This window comes from Balaenoptera acutorostrata, chromosome 11 (genome assembly GCF_949987535.1).
Source record: "Balaenoptera acutorostrata chromosome 11, mBalAcu1.1, whole genome shotgun sequence".
Lineage (NCBI taxonomy): Eukaryota > Metazoa > Chordata > Mammalia > Artiodactyla > Balaenopteridae > Balaenoptera > Balaenoptera acutorostrata.
Genome location: NC_080074.1, coordinates 19,072,479 through 19,087,133, shown reverse-complemented (window position 1 = coordinate 19,087,133; position 14,655 = coordinate 19,072,479). Strand labels below are relative to the sequence as shown.

Here is a 14,655-nt window from a genome sequence, read left to right as displayed (position 1 = left end):
GTCTGTCCCATTTTATTTTCAAAGCTTTACTAACTTAAAAAAATGACTGAGGTGACTTTTTCTCTTTCTCTATATAAAGATTATCTGACATTTAAAGTTTTAATAAAGTTCAGTTACAATACCCTCTGGGCATGCTTTTTTTGAGGGAATGAAAACTTCTGAATATTGATTTAATAGTGTTTACAAGTTGTTCACATAAGTTATTTATAGTATTGATTCTTGATCTTCTAAGTCGCCACTGCATTTGTAGGTACATTTCCCTTTTCATTCATAATACTGTTTCTCCTTTTTTTCCCCTTTATCAGTCTTGCTAGGCTTGTCTATTTTATTCACTCCTTCCAATAACAAAGCTTTTAGCTTTGTTGATTTTCTCTAATTGTATTTTTGTTTTCTATTTTGGTGATTTCTTGTCCTACTTTAATTCCTTCTTTTTGCTTCCTTTGAATTTTTTTTAATAATATGCCCTTAATTTGAATGCCTAATTCTTTAATTTTCAACTTTTTATTTTTCTCTAATATGAGATTTAGGTATAAATCCACCGCCAGGAACCACATTAAGTGCATCCCACATTTATTCTTATTATTATTATATCATTTAATTCTGAAAACCTTTTCCTTTTCATCATTATTTCTTCTTTGACCCATTAGTCATGTTGAAGTAATTTTTTGGCAGCCATACTTTGGGTAATATTTTTACTATTGATTTCTGTGGCAGACACTGTTAGTCACCTATTCCAATATCCATTCTATTTTCGTTCTTTGTAACAGAACCCTGAGTTTGAGGTCACAATGTGCTCAGTTAATGGACATTTCCCAGCCTCTCCTGCAGCTAGATCTGACCATGAGACTAAGTTCTGATCAATGAGCTGTTAACTACTAAGCATATCACACTTAACATTCTCTGAACACAACTACTGATGATCAATCACTACCAAACATCTATTCTCAAAATCCCCACCACCTGCACCATCATCCGCCCCAGGTTTTTGAGCCAAAAACCCAAAATTCCTTCTTGATTACACTTTGCTCCATACCCCACACCCAATCCATCACAGTGTCTTATCAGCTCCATTTCCAGCTGCTATGAACCTAGTCCTAGCCACCATCTTCCCTTATTGGAATATTCTAGTAACTTCCTGATGGGACTCGAGGTCTCTTATTTCCCCAAAACTTCATCCTGCATAAGCAGCCAGTGACACTCTTAAAGAGGAAATCAGATCATTGCTTCCGCTGCTGTAAAATAAACTCTCATATGGCTTCTGCCTTGCAATCCGAACAGAAGACAAACTCCTTTCACCGGCCACAATTCATCACATGAGGCCCTGTGTGACTTGGCCCCTGCCCACTTTCCATCCACTTCCAGCTACACTGCCATTCTGTCAGCTCTTAGATGTGCTAAGCCCAGCCCGCCTCGGGATGCTCTTTCTGCGTGAAGCAGTCTGCCTCGGGGCACTTCCTGCCAGCCAGAACTTTACCTGGGTGCCTCCCTCTCATATACCACCTCTCCCCGGCCACCTCACATCGCCCTCAACCTATTACCCCAATTTACCTGCTTTACAACACTGCAGTTTTCATTACCTGCAATTACTTTCTTTATTTTGCTCATTTTCCGTTATTTACGTTCCTCACTATATGATAGGCTCCTAGAAGGCAAAGATTTTTTTCTTTACTGTTGCTTTTAGAACAGCCCACTGACCACCACTGGTGTCAGCAAATACAATATATCATGTATAATATTGGAACAAACACACCATATAGTTATTCGAGGTATTACATATGGTAGTATATTATATATGATGTCTAACGTGTTATATAAAATACGTTCTATATAATATACAATGTACCATGCATAATATACAATGTATAATATATACTATGTAATAAAGTATACAGTAGTCAATCTACTATAAACAATGACAACTAATAGGAAAGTCTTTTAAAGACATACATCTTAAAATTTTTTAGTCCCACTTCTATAATTCCTCCAAAGTCACACAAACACACAGAGAAAGAGAAAGAAAAGGAGCAGAAAGGGGGAAACAAGAAAAGGGAGGGGATAAAACAATTTGAAAGAGGACCCAGCTGATGCCAAGCCCCTGAGTTCAAGAGGACTGCACTTGCTTCCCGGTCCTCACCTTGAGGAAAGGAGTGGCAGGTGGTACCCAGGTGGCACCTGTCTGTGAGCCTGAGAGGCACTGTAGGCTGTAGCACAAGCTAATTAGCAACATACGGTTCTCACTGTCACCTGCTTCACTCTCTGCCAAGTGAATGGACCTGTGGTCCCCCCTCATGGAGCCTTAACCTCTCAGGGCCTGCGTATGAATGGTGGAGTGGTAGCAATAAGGGTACTTCACTGGAGTCCGTTTTCTCCACAACGCAGTCCATGCTGGGAGTCATGGAATCCGTTAATTGCGAGGATTCTTAAGAAATCAATTACTCCAAGTCCAAATGGAAAAATAACTAATGAAACAGCATAGATGCCTTATTTAGCTATATTTCTGGGTTTTAGCGCTTAGAAAACCAGGTCACATTTTTCAACCAGGTCATGTTTTGCATCTCCCCACAGTTGGCCTTTTTCTTTCATTTTAACATGTGATTTTCTACATCTCTTGATTTCTACTCTTGAATTCTATTTCCAGTCACCATATGCTTCTTTTCAGCAAGCAGTAACTTGGAGCAATTTTGCCCACAAGTTTTGGAAAGTAAAGACTATGGAAGATAAAACTAGAATCGCCCCTCCCCATGGGCTTGGGACTTTCTGATTTCATCAGTGTCACTGAGCTCTCTGGTCCTCTCTAAAGGACATTGCCATTCTCTTCGTGGTAAATAGGAAGGAAATGAAGGCAATTAGAGCCCTTAGGATGTAAATTTCAGTGCTGGCCGAAAGGTTCTTTTTTTCCCAATCCTGCTTTTGTAAGCAAGCTCTGGTGGGACTAAACCTGGAAAGCTACCACAGCTCCATGACAACTGGTCAGCCCAGCCATGGCGACCATCTCCATGTGCACATCACAGCCATTTACAGACATGCATATGCACACTGCAGGATAATCATTCACTTCTGCTCTCCCCAAGAGGGGATCATTAGCAACCAGTGAGTACAAGGTGAGCTGGGGAAGAATACTATTAACACGTCAGCCTTTTGCTTGATGAACTCAGTTGTTTCTTCTTATTGATTATACTAAGATGAAATCATTGTCCTCTTTTTTGTATGCTGCACCACATATAAGCACTGCCTTTCTATTCTTGCTCATCAGATTAATGATACACTTTTTTCTCAGTGTACATATCTGTGTGTAAAGGAGAAAGGGGTAGAATGATTCTCAAATAGGGATCCAAAGTTCTATGGGAAATGTCTTTTAGCATTCTCCTTATTTTGACATCTAAAAAATAAATCTTTCACCAGTTATACATTTTTTAATGAAGGAACAAATCTTATGTATCAAGCAACTGAACCCCAAATGATGACACAATGGACACAGTCCTGCACAAGAGCATTCCACTTACTCACATTTGCATGAGATATCCTTCTCTCCCACAGGGTTGCACTTCTCACAATGGAAATACAGCAGGAGGATTTCTGAAAGATTTGAAACAAGGCATTTAGAATCACTTCAATCATTCTCACAAAGATATATTTCCATTCTTGAGTTGATCTGGGGGCAGATCAGAAGCTATTCTTTTTTTATGGAATATTACTCAGCCATGAAAAAGAATGAAATTCTGCCATCTGCAGCGATGTGGATACACCTAGAGAATATTACGCTTAGTGAAATAAGTCAGACAAGAAAGACAAATACTATACATTACTTATATGTAGAGTCTAAAAAATAATACAGATGAATGTATATGTAAAACAGAAACAGACTCATAGATATAGAAAACTAGTGGTTACCGACGGAGAGAGGGATGGGGGAGGGGCAAATAGGGGTATAAGATTAAGGGATACAAACTACTATGTATGAAATAGATAAGCAACAGGGATATAGCACAGGGAATTACAGCCATTATCTTGTAATAACTTTTAGTGGAGTATAATCTGTAAAGATATTGAATCCTTATGCTGTATACCTGAAATTAATAGTGTAAATCAATTAGTCTTCAATAAAACAAATTCAAACAATGGCTGTTCAGTCACTGAGTGCCTGATATTGTCCATTACACTGTCCAGGGTTCTAGGGGAACAATGGTGAGGCCAGACAGATACAATTCCTACCATCAAGAGTCCAGAGGAAGACTTGGGTAGTAACTACAGAATTATACAAATAAATGTAAAATTTCAACTGTGACAAATGTTATGAATGAGAGAGATAAAGAATTTTAAGAACACTGTGATGTAGTAGGATGAAATGGAATTAAACATTTACACCCTTTGCCATGTGACTTTGAAGTACCTCCCACTTGAGTAAATGAAATATTCTTCCTTGTCCCACTGATGCTGAGCCAGTCCCTGTGACTTGCTTTGGCCAATGACATGTTCACAAGCCTGATATGAGCAGAGGTTTTAAATGTACATGCAGGGTTTGGCTTGGCCTCTTGCATTTCTGTTTTAGTAAGAAAAAAAAAAAAAAAATTTGCCCCAGGCAGCTACTGGTCCCAGATAGGAGGAGACAAATGTAATATATTTAAACCTAACCCACAGCCTCAAGCCAATCCCAGCTGAGGCTAGCAGAGCCTTAGCCAACTCACAGATCTGCAAACATGAATAAAAAATGGATGCTGCTGATGAAAAGCTACTGATTTTGGAATTGTTATGCAGAATGATCATAGCAGAAACCTGACTGAAACAAATATACAATAGATACAGTAGGTTCATTCAGGGAGGTCAGGAAAGGCACCCTTGAGGATATGACAATGGTAGGGAGCCTTGTAATTTTACTTAAAATACCAAACCTTAAAAAGACCGTATCAGGATTTACTTTCATATTTCTACTTTTCAATTTGATGCTTTTTGTTTGTTTGGTTAGTCACCGTCCTCAAGGTCCTTGACTTTTTGTTGGTCAATATTTGCTAATATAGTGCCTCAGCCTTGTATTGGCCTGGATAGCCTGGTGTCAAGAAGGAGAGACCCCAAGAGAGCTATGACCAGGTCATAAGCATATATCTACATACCAAAGAAACCAATGGTGAGTCCACCACTTCCTCTCCTCAAGGTGATTAGAATCCAAAGCAGGAGATAGTAAACAGAGAATCACACAAATAAAGGCAAATTTTCAATGATACTAAATGTTATAAAGGAGAGATACATGGGATCCAGGCATATGGGGAGCCAAGGAGTATGGATTACAGAGACTTGGACAAAACTGGAAGAAGAGACAGTGGCATCTCTGAGATCAAAGTACCAAGACTGAAGGAATATGACAAGAGAAGTAGAAGAATGTTCCAGGTGGAAGAAGAAAGGTAAAATGACTGGAGGAAACCACTGGGGGGAGGGGCCTAAAAAGCTTTCATAGCACTGAAATTGAGTGGTACTGTAAACATACCACACTGGCAGGTACAGCTGCAGACACGTGAGCCACACGCATCTGTCTTCCCATGAGGTCAGGAAATGTGTCTTTTACACAGTAAAGGAAGAATCTAATTTTACAAAGTAAAGGAAGAATCTAATTTTACAAAGTAAAAGAAGAATCAGGGATTGGAGCTACCTGATCCCTGACATCAACTTTGTACCGGGGTTCTAGGTAAGCCTCCAATCAGTGTGTTTAAAGAATACAGGTGGATTCTCCCATGATCCTAAAAGGAGTCACAGAGTATAAGAACTGAAAGGGATCCTAAATCACCAACATTCTCATTGAATAGATGAGGAAAATGCTCAAGACCACACAAGCATGCAGTGACAAGCCAGCGATCACATTTCACAGTCTGGACTCCCAGGTCCACTCCATAATCCTATATTCAGGTATGAGCCCACATGGTCTTCAAAGCCCAACTATCAGGTTTGATTGAGAAAGCAACCCCATGTCTTCAAGGGAGGAAAAGGAATCTCATTCACAAAGCAAGAATCATCAGATGGAGAGTCAGGCCCAGTTCCATAACATGCATCTCAGTCCTCCTCCTCAGCAGACTTCCTGCCATTCACTCCAACCATATTGCTTCACACATCTGCTTTTGTTCTGCTGAGTAGGTAACCCTTGCCCAGGGTGGTCAGCACCAAGCACTGAATGCTGTCCCAAACCACACTGCTCTGACATGTTTCTTAAATTAATGGAGATTTCTCAGCACCACTGCTCAGAGCTCTGCAGGTTGTAGATGGAACAACTGAGTGCTATCATTCACAGAGTGTGCAATGCAAACAATGCCCCCCTGAGGTTGTTCAGTGCACCACCTGAACATATGTACACAGCAGTCCTGAGATTTCTGCTCTCCAAACAATAAGCCATCATGGTAGCCAACAGTCTGAGGAAATCTTGTGCATTCTGTTTCATTCTAATAGTAGACTCTTTCTAAAGGGTAAAGGCAGCTGCAAGAAGAAAGAAGAATCAGGGATGGGGTTATCTGATACCTTAGAAAAGCTCCATCTTGAACTTTTAGGCAAGCCTAGAATGCAGGTAGAATTTTTTGGTAAACAAAAAAGCTATTGTAATCAACAAGCAAAAAAAAAAAAAGGCTTGAAAGAATAAAGTAACTGGGATATTCATTGCCAGTCATTAACCTGATTTTCTAATGAATATGGCATTAGGCATTCATTAACAATCATTTGTGTTTATGTTGAAGAGTGGATGTATAATGAAGGTTGGTAAATGAAAGCAAAATTAAACCAGGGAATTTTGGACACTTATAAAGCAATTAACTTGTTTGGCAGTAATTACACATTGAAAGCTAAATCAAGTGCATTTAGAAAGCCACAAGAGTCGCCACATAAACCAGAGGTGCTTTGCTCTAAGATAATAGAAGAACCTCTCTTTCTTTCAAAATGAAAGAGAAAGGCAAAAGTATGGTGTAAATGATAAATAAGGCCCAGGTCTAATGAAAAGAAATACGGTTACAGCCCATATGTTAGAGAAGAGGCAAGTTACTGAAAAAAATAGGACAGCTTAGCTAATTAAAAAAAGAAAGAATGAAAAAAAAAACCCTTTTGTAACCACAATGGTGTGAAAACAGGTGGTCTGTGGCAGAGAGTTCAAGTTTTCGTTCTGTTTGTGCACATGGGCATGCACACACATGCACAGGCACACAGACTCTACATTCTTGAACTACCTATTAGATGTGTGGAGCGTAAAAACTGAATCCTCAATCAGGTCCTTGGCCAGCCCCTGCATCTCAGTATGTAGTTACCAGGTCTCTGTCACTAGCAATTCTGTAACTTGAGTTTCCAAAACAGTGCTTGACTACAGCTTTTTTACTCGAGTTAGCACATGGCATGAAAGGTCAGCCAAGAAATGCATTTAGGGGCTACTTTTAAAAAGGAGGAGAGAAGGGCGGTGGTAGGGAAAATAAAGGTGATCCCCAGGGAAAAACCATCCTGGAACTGGTTAGAGAGCAGAAAGGAGACACAAAATTCCATGTGGTCCCAGCATTCATAAACAGAAACTTTGCTCCAAAAATACATTCACAATTCAAAACAAGAGTTGCATATTTTCAGAATTTTCGATCCTACAATAGTCATACGAGAAATATTACAGAGGTGCTGGTTGGGTGTACTTATTTATTTTTTTGCTTTCCTCAGGTTGTAATAGGATGGTTGGGCTGGAGTCTTCAGATGAACCCGAAGGTCTGAGCAGGGGACAAAGTTTTCCTAACAGGGGTCTTGAGCATCCTCTTCAAAAAGAGCTGAAGATTCATGAGCCCTCCCCATCTGACAAATACTTTGCAAACAGGGGTTATATGCGCTTGAGGGTTGGTAACCAAAAGAACGGTTCCCGGGGGGATCCTTAAAGGGCAGATGGTTTTGTGGAAACATTTGCAAAGTGCTTGGGTATCCACTATGGTAAAAACAAATACTTGCCTTGCCTCCGGATTGGAACAGAAAACGGAAACCAGGAGATAGCTTCTGAAATCCTTACATAGGTCATTTAACTGCTACCAAATTAAAAAAAAAAAAAATGTGTTTGCCATGACGGGGTGTGTGCATTTCTTTCAAGACATGTGGTCTCGCTTTAAAAAGATAAACATTTTATTTCCAGGCAGAGGGTCAAGACATTAAACTGAAAAACTCATTTCTCACTTGTTTACAACCATTTGAAATATTTAGATCATCTACCTAGTTCTAACCTAATATGGAGTGTTTCATTTGAGATTTTCTTGGTCAGAAAATTACTTCCTGATTTTGAGCAAGACTTCATCCATATTTCATTCTCTTTGCAACAGTCCCAATACCATTTCCTAAGTCTTCATAAAGAAATATATCAGGAAATTCAGGGAATACACTATTCTTAAGGCACCTACTACTAACCCAGTGCTTCTTACATTTTATAGCGCATTCGAAGCACCTAAGAAACTAGTTAAAATGCAGATCCTGATTCAGAAGGTCCAGAGGGGGCCTGAGATTCTGCTTTTATATCAATATAACAAGCTCCCAGGCAACGCTGATTTCCATACAGCAAGGTAGTTATCTACTGATCACTGTAGTAGGTAGCTGGTTTTAAAAGGTTGTAAGATCAGAACTAGAGGTAACTGAAGCCTTGGAAATAGATCAGTTCCTCTCCAAGAAGAAACCTGGAAAGTGTGATGGACCAGAAATTAAGCAATAAAAGAATCAATACCCATTAGAAATGAAAGACACAAGGAAAGTGGTTTAGTCACCACTCTTCCTTAATACACACCTCCCAGCTGCCATAGCTTTTTGGTCCACTTCTCCAGTTGTTGACATCCAGACAATTCAGTTTACCAAATAATTATTGATATGCCATGTGCTATGTGAGGTACTGAGGATGTAAAAATAAATGAGTCGTAATCTCCATAGTGCTCCCCCAATAGGGTTCCCACACAGCAGGATAAAAGCTATGATAAAAGGATGCATAGGGTACCGGGGGAGCTCCTGACCCAGAGCTAAGGAGAAGAATGTTTAAACAAGTTAAAAGTTATCAGGAAACACTTCTTGGAAGAGATGTCAGCTGAGCTGAATACTGAAGCAGGAGCAAAAAAATTATCTACCTGAAGAAGAGGAAGTAAGGATGTCCTTAGCAGAGGATCAGCATGGAAAAATGTCTAGACTGGGAGAGCATTCTGACCCCAAATAAAAGAGCAGGTATGTCCCTAAAATAACTCCCTGAATATGAAACTGGGCAGAACCTTAAGGGGCCCTGCTGGATACAAAAGCCTTTCTGTGTCCCCCGTTTCTTGTCTGTAGGAAAAAGATTTCAGCTTCCTAGACCTTCCCTGAGTTCCAAAGGGCAGATTCAAATAGTTACTAATTAGAGGAGTGAGGGAATGCATAAACAAAGAAAAGCCTTCAAGAAACAATAGTGCAGCCACGGGGCAGGGTCCCGGGTCCTCCTCAAGGGATTTACATAACAATCTGATACACATCTCTGAGCTCCTCTACAGGAACTAAGGCCCCCACCCAGGTGGAGGATGGGAACTAACACGTGAAACTCAGAGTGGTTGGAACCAGAAGGCTGATGACTGAGATCCCTGGAACACCACCGTGTTACCTCCCCACCAACCAATCAGAGGAAAGTCATATATCCTGCAGACCTCCCCACAGATTTTGCCCATAAAAACTTCCCCAAAAACCATCGGAGAGTTGGGGTCTTTTGAGCATGAGCCACCCCATTCTCCTTGCTTGGCCCTGCAATAAACCTTTCTCCACTGCAAAATCTTGACCTTTGGGTTTGTTTGGCCTCACTGTGTGTCAGGCGCACAAACTTGGGTTCGACAACAACTTCTCCACCAAAGGAATATTGAGAGGTGAGACTATTTTTATCACGATTGTGTAGATGAGAAATCTGAAGCCCAGGGGATTTAGTGACAGCTCAAGGCAAAATCACTAAGGAAGTGGTGGAGCTGAGATTCCAACATGAACCTGCCTAGTAGCCAAGCCTGTGTTAGTTCACTATGTTCTGGGGTCTCTCATGAGTGTTTCAGTGTGACTGGGCTGGGGGGTATGAGGCAGCCAGTGATCTGGTGAGAGGCTGACATTACATTTTCCATAAGGAGTCCAGCCTTGAATTTTCCTTCCCTCAATTAGCATTTTGCTCAATCAACAGAAAACATAATTCATCCCAGTCTCATGGTAATTTAAGAACTGCCTTGGGCTGACACTGGTTGGCAAAGAACTGTGGACCCTTAAAAAACGAATGATTTCCCTCTTGACCACATGCGTATTTATTATCTTTTAAAAGGTCTAGATTGTGAAGAATAAGATCAGGCAGCAAAGGCTGAGACTGGACCAAGGAAATTGTTGACAAAGCCACAGCTAGCCCTACTGGAGCCTTCAGGCAAAGTACAAAACAAAACAAAACAAAACAAAACCGCCCCCCTCTGGACAGACACAGCCCCAAGACAGGACTTGGTTTCACCAGCAAATGGGCCTGAATTTCAGCCTCCACTTATCCCCTTGGCCTGGAGCCCTTGTGCAGGGTACACCCTTCTAGCCCTTATTTGGTGGCCCTGATGTTGGCGACCTCAGCTGGGATACACAGTACATGGCACAGGGGTGAACGTAAAAACTAGACTCCAGAAAGATAGAGAAGCAGACGCAAGAGCCGTAAGTGCAGTACACACTACTCTTAGGAGTTTAACCGTGAATAGAAAACAAGAGATGAGACAGAAACCAGACAGGGTAACAGGGTCAAGTGTTGACTTTCCCCCCTAAATAATTAGAGAGACCTGGGAAAGCTGAGAAACAGAGGAAGGGGTGTGGAGGTGAGGAAGCAGGCTTAACACACAATAGTCAACTTTAAATTCGAAAGCATCAATTCCTTATTCTAATCCTCTCTTCAAGGAAAAACAGTCATCTCAGGATTAAAAGGTTCTTTGAATGTAAGAAGATGTAAACCTAATTCCTCCTAAAATAAGCACTAAGACTCAAACTTGAATAAAATAACCTATTCTTTCCATATGTCATAATTATAAAATTGATTCCTCAGTTTCTAATGGTTAGCTGCTGATTTCAGAAGCCCAAGAATAACAATGGGAAAATGGATTTCTAACCCACATATTTATGTAATTATTGATTTTTATTAAAGTATAACTTACAGACAAGCTTCTTATTCAACAATATGCATAATCATAAACTGTTCATAACCAAAAATTGTGTATTCTTCATCGACACCTGTTGTAACAGTTTCCTAACATACAGCACTAAAAATTCATCTGCTTCCAGTTCTCTTCCTCTGGTGACTGGAGAATCCAGGAGATGGACAACTTATATTTTGTGTGGCCAAATATTAGTAGCCTCATTATAAATCTATGATCAAAATTTTTATTTGAGTACAAATAAATATAGTAGACTCTTAAAAATATTAGCCTTAAGAATAACTATCAGGAATAAGAAAAGTTAGGGTTTTAGTTAGTCATATGTTTCATCTTTTATTGTGGGTACCATTTCAGAAGGCTCATTGAATTTTTAGGAACCTGCCAGTCTAGTCAAAAGAAATCACAAATCCTTAACTAACATATGCTAACTTTTCTTTGAGGAACAAAAGAAGCATCTTTGTTTGTTCCTCACCAGCAAACACCAAGCCATCTAAAAGGAGTCCTTTCAGTGGCAATGTTAGCAGGGAAATTCAATTGTATTTAATTAAGTTCTTCCCCCCAAAACTGCACACAGAAGCACCAAAGAGGTTATCAGAGGTCAGATGCCTGTCATGACTTTCTGACCCTCCCAAAATGCAAAATAAAAGATAGTGGTATCCCTGCTGGTAAGATGGCCTTCCACATTTGTGTCTCTCCCTTTCTGCTTTAATTTAATAGCAATCAGCACAATATGTCTGCTTTTTTCTGAACAATAGGACAGGCAGAAGTTAGATTTACAGCGCTGAAGGGGAAGGTAGGAGACAAGAGAGGCTTACTATGGCTTTTAAGGTTCAATAAGAACATCACTTTGATACCCATAAAAAAAAAAAAGAAAACCTGAAAATCTACTTAACATGCATTGTTGTCAGAAGTGGACAGATGTGCACTGTTGAAATTTCGTCTTGTAGAATTATCTTAAATTGTCAACTTTCTTATAGATTCTTTTTAAAAAGGATATTCAGATGAATAAGATTTCTTTCCTACCGAAAAAAAAGAAAAATAGACACGATATCTGGTCATGCATTTAGGAGTGCCTTGACTTTTTAAAATATTAGGTACTTATGTAGTGATCCTTATTTTCCAAATTTCATAATTTTCACAAGTCTACTAATAACCTTATAATGAGCAAATGTACTGACATGGTCAGAAGCACTAAATGTGTTTACGAAACCAGACAAAACTTAATTGACCGAAATGTCATTTAGGGTCTTGAATGTCTAATTACAAATGAGCCCCAGACATGGAACTTACTTCCTGAGACATTTGATGTTTAGGAAATTGCATTCTTGAGTGACATTGTAAGGAGAATCTCAGAATCAGGGGCCCAGAAGACATCTTAAAGACGATATAATCCAACATCCCAGTTGATGTTTGCATGTCCTCGTAACACCCTCACCCCACTGTCATACAGTCTGTAGTTGGATAATTCCATGAAGACTTCAAACTCACTGTTTCCTGCAGCCACCCGTTTCCAGGGAGACAACACTTTCATAAGCAAAAATCAAAAACCTAAACTAAAAGGAGCCTTAATTTTGAGGTCAAGAGCCCCAAATTTTAGTCCTGGTTCTGAAACCAATTTAAGATCTTGAGTTACACTTAATCTCTCTGTGCTAGTGTAAAAAGGAAGGTAAAAATATTTGTGTGATCATCTTTGAGTCAAGATCTTTGTGTTCAAATTTGTGTGCTGTAAATTTTCTTCCTGTAGGGCTGTTAGGTCAGGACAGAGAATTGGCTTCAACTTGAACATCAACTCAGATCCATTGGTAGTGGCTACCTGGACGTGACATTAAGGAGGACGCTGAAACCTTCCAGGTTTCATGGGAAACAGCACGTGTCTCAGAATGGATGGGGACCATGTGCCCATATTGACCATCGTTGCTCTGAGTAATGCCTAGGAAAGAGCCAGAAGAAGGACACTTGGGACGGTAACTTCATTCCAGCAAAAACAGCTGGGAGATTGGGGCAGGTGAGAACACAGGAGTTATTTCTAGAGTGATTCCAGTCTTGGGGATCAGAGAAACCTGACCTCTGTACTTTCAGATCAGCAAATCAGGTGAAAGGAGGAAGACTCTGTAAGTTCAGGTCCATTCACTCCCTTGACAGTTAAGCACCAGGGTCAGGAGGAAGAAGCATCAGCAGTTACTGAGCACATCACAACAACTCTGGAGAGAGGTTGTATGGTCTCTATTCAGATTAGAAAACTGCCTGGAAGACTGAACGACAGTCCCAAGGACCTCAGCTACTAAACAAGGGGGATTTGAATTAAGATCTGTCCCCAAAATGCCTCCAAATATGGTCCAATAACTTTTACTATTCTTCTGATAGTAAAATAGTACTTTTTACTCCCTTCAGAACAGGAGTAAAGAAAAAAAGACTATGCTGCAGTGGTTTCCATCCTCTCCCATCCCTTCTAGCACAATGCACACCTGCAGATTCATTTGTCAGCTTTATCCATTGTATCAAGCTAACAGGCAACTATTTAATTTGCTATATATATATATATCTCTAAAAAAACCATTAATCTTTTATTGTAATAACACCATTCTAATAGGGTTATATATTTAACCCTATTAACCTTTCTTAATATGCAAAAGTTTTAAAAGAAGTAATGATCAAGGAGGACTTCCTGTCAATTTTATTATGCAAAACTATAACAACCTACACTTTCCAGAACTCTCTATTTCCATTTGATATGGTATCATTGGGTATTATAAAATATAATTATTATCCAAAAGTAAAACCACTGAAAGAAAATTTGTAACATGGACAATTAGAGAGAGAGAGAGAGAGAGAGACTTGAAATTGATTACTTGAATTTCACACCCCATTACCACTCTAAATATAAGTCATAAGGAGCCCAGTACTGTTTCCCTGGTAACGCGCTGAGTGACGGATGCAGTGAGCACTGGCAACTAACTCCAGTGCTCTGAGTTTGTAGATGTAATTAAGCAGACTCCACACACACACAGGTGCCACATCTGGACTGGTTACCAAGGCAACACAACACCATCTGATACCCCAGCATTAAGCATATGTTCTGGAACTCATCCTGCTAACTAACATTTTCACCGGGTCCAAAGTTTTAACCTTTGAATCAGCACAAGTGAAATGTCAGATTTTGGAATCAAAGTGAGTAGAAATACGTTGAACAGTGGGTCCTTTCTTATTGAATAGCCTTTCAGATCAACACTAAGATCATTATACCTCCACTAAACAGCAATAACCAAACAGTATTGTAATACAAACACGTTACGGTGTTCACTCCTTGAACGCTGGTCCCCAAATAAGTTAATACAGCCTCTGCCACGTGATAAGCATTTAGTACATGTAGCTCTTTGCTCTTTAATTTTTAAGACGGCTGCTGAATACTCTGCAAAATATCACGACAGTCTGTGACTCAGGCTTTACAGTAACATATGCTTTCGGAGTTTCTTTTGGGTTTGAACAGAATTAAAAGTGCTGAAAATCAGACTGCAAGATA

At 39.8% G+C, this 14,655-nt stretch overlaps 1 protein-coding gene across 1 annotated transcript in view; it reads right to left on the bottom strand.

Moving 5' to 3' along the window:
- C11H12orf42 (chromosome 11 C12orf42 homolog) overlaps positions 1-14,655 on the bottom strand; it is a 235,954-nt gene that overhangs the window by 99,235 nt on the left and 122,064 nt on the right. The window contains exon 4 of the mRNA XM_057556571.1: positions 3,508-3,576. The gene's annotated coding sequence lies outside the window, so the exon portion shown is untranslated. The remainder of the gene's footprint in view (positions 1-3,507; positions 3,577-14,655) is intronic.